General features: G+C 42.2%; 2 non-coding genes across 2 annotated transcripts; both read right to left on the bottom strand.

The window, feature by feature from the left end:
• Window positions 1–1,606: 1,606 nt before the first annotated feature.
• TRNAL-AAG (transfer RNA leucine (anticodon AAG)) lies at window positions 1,607–1,688 on the bottom strand. Its single transcript has one exon. It is a non-coding gene; the product is annotated as a tRNA-Leu (tRNA).
• Window positions 1,689–2,193: 505 nt separating this feature from the next.
• TRNAS-GCU (transfer RNA serine (anticodon GCU)) lies at window positions 2,194–2,275 on the bottom strand. Its single transcript has one exon. It is a non-coding gene; the product is annotated as a tRNA-Ser (tRNA).
• Window positions 2,276–2,479: the final 204 nt, after the last annotated feature.

The following is a 2,479-nucleotide window of genomic DNA, read 5'->3' as shown; positions in this document are numbered from 1 at the left end:
AGTACGATGTAATTCAGACAATTTTTGGTAACCTTTTCAAATCGTCAAGTTGATATACCTTTGGGAAAACTATCCCCAAATAACATGTCCCATACCATCCCTTTGGAAGACGGTAATAAGCATTAAGTCCACATATATAATAAATCCCGGGGATTGCTGGATCCTGTCCATTTAACATGAACGTCCATTTACTCTGAAACAAAAACACACGCTTACATTCACTCATTCCCACAAACACATTGTCATGGTATGATTTGGTCTTGGATATGCAAAGCTTTCCTACATGTAGTGCGTCTAAAGCTAACTTCCCTTGTTCTCTAATTGCACTATAACCGTCACTACTAGCAAAGGCCTGTTGCTGTAATCCTTTCTCTAGTTTACCCTTCAATGCCCTTCTTCTCTCTTCCGTGTGATCTAAAGAGCTTTTCTCTACAGGTGTAAGCAAACATGTCAAATTATTGTGGTGTGCATAAGATGTACTAATTGTTAATGTCGCCTGAAAGAATCCTTTAACTAATGTTATGCTATAGTACTTAGCTACCCCACTCACATCCTCTATGATAGGCACATTAGAAAACACAAGATCATGATCTGAGTAAAAATATTGAATCTCTTTCTGGTTATAGAATCTTGTTAGTAACAGACTACAACGTATCCCATATGTTAATGACAGTCTATGATAGGTAACCCCCTCTTCTACCGAAACAGGAATCTGTGTACACACAAAACAATCTTTCGCATCCATTGTGTCAAAATACTCACTCAGCAAGCGATAGAAAACATCAGTGGATAGTTCCCCTTTCGAGTTAGTTCCCTCATGCAAGTATCTTGTATCCAGCTCAAACCTCTCCCAGGCTGTTAGTGCATTGGTAGTCTCAGGAATTGTAGCATTGTTAGTCCCACTTTTATCCATTAGTGTCATACTCACAACCACGACCCTAATTAATATTTATTACATGAACCTTTTTTGCAAAAGTATTTGGTTCAAGTAAACAAAGTGTTGGGTTTCGAGCCCACGCCTCCACAGAGACTGGAGCCTAAATACAGCCACTTTAGACTGGTCAGCCACGCTACCTCACATCTACAAGCTCACAACTATAGTAACTTGGCCAAACACTGTGGACACCCGCTGTGGTGACCTGGCTATGCAGGGTAACGCAGCATTCACTGACAGTTGAGCGAGTTACAGGTAAAAAGCAAAGTATAATAACTGTCTGCATATAATATATGTCTTTCCTTATTTATTCTTCTTCCCCATTGTATGTTTGTTCTCTGCTTTAGAAACGTGAGCTGTCATCACTGCAAGGAAACGTATCACACAGCGTTCTACTGTTTACACTCACTGAACTTTCAGCATCACAGTGACCCCTCTCGTCGCCTCTATAGTTAGACTTCAAGACAGCTGGTTTGTTTACCGATACAATTCTTGTCACCTTAGGTTGTGGTTTTTTAAAATAAGAAGGCTCGGTCCCACTGTCTGGCTACCCTTATATACATACCGCCACCACTTTACATAGTCTCACCTCTCGCTATGTGGATCGTAGGTGCAGAAGGCAGAGAGTGAGACACTTATGCAGACATAATGCGTTCGTGAGTTGAAAAATACTGGCAGCGGTGGGATTCGAACCCACGCCTCCAAAGAGACTGGAGCCTTAATCCAGCACCTTAGACCGCTCAGCCACACTACCCTGTGCAAACCTTTTTCTGTAAGCTTTCTGAAGTGAGATGTTCTGTTGTATAGGGGAGTTGGAGAATAAGGGTGTATAGCCTGTGAAGTGATCCTAGGAAAGTCAACGCCAACAGCAGCAGGCACGTGATACATTTAGCAGGTCAGGATTGGCCCCGGGCCATGGGAGGTGTCAGGGAGCGCCAGTCCTGAGAGTCCGTAGGAAGACAACCCTTACATTGGGGTCCCGCACGCGCTGCTTCTCTTTCTTTAAGGATAAGGAATCAAACTATCTACGTCCCTCAACTTACCAACCCTCCGCCTCAGGAAAGATTTTGTGATTCATGAGCAGAACCCGGCTGGCGCTGTTTACAGTAATGCCTAAGCACAGTACTCAACTGAGCGGTGTTTCCAAACTGAGCCGTTGTACTGCCGGAAATACCATGGGATACGTAATTTAATTTTCAAATAAAATAGGGTTAACCCAGCCATACCACATACTAAAAACTAAAGACGGAACAATAAACCAACGAGGATGGGATTTGAACCAACGTGTGCAGAGCACAATGGATTAGCAGTCCATCGCCTTAACCACTCGGCCACCTCATCTTCAACGCACCATATTTCAGGAGTACAATATATGGTAGCCAAAATGTGTTCTATTAGGTGATAGTTGTCCAAACATAATAAAGAGCATATATTTACAGATTGTTATGGTAACTTGTTGTCTTCAGCTTTGCTCTATACGACCTTGTTGTCCATCCCTACTTCAGCTTGAATTTATATGTTAAATGTAATGTAATCATGAAAATT

The sequence above is a fragment of the Pleurodeles waltl genome, chromosome 12, assembly GCF_031143425.1.
Source record: "Pleurodeles waltl isolate 20211129_DDA chromosome 12, aPleWal1.hap1.20221129, whole genome shotgun sequence".
Lineage (NCBI taxonomy): Eukaryota > Metazoa > Chordata > Amphibia > Caudata > Salamandridae > Pleurodeles > Pleurodeles waltl.
The sequence above is the reverse complement of the archived record's forward strand: the minus strand, read 5'-3'. Positions and strand labels throughout refer to the sequence as shown.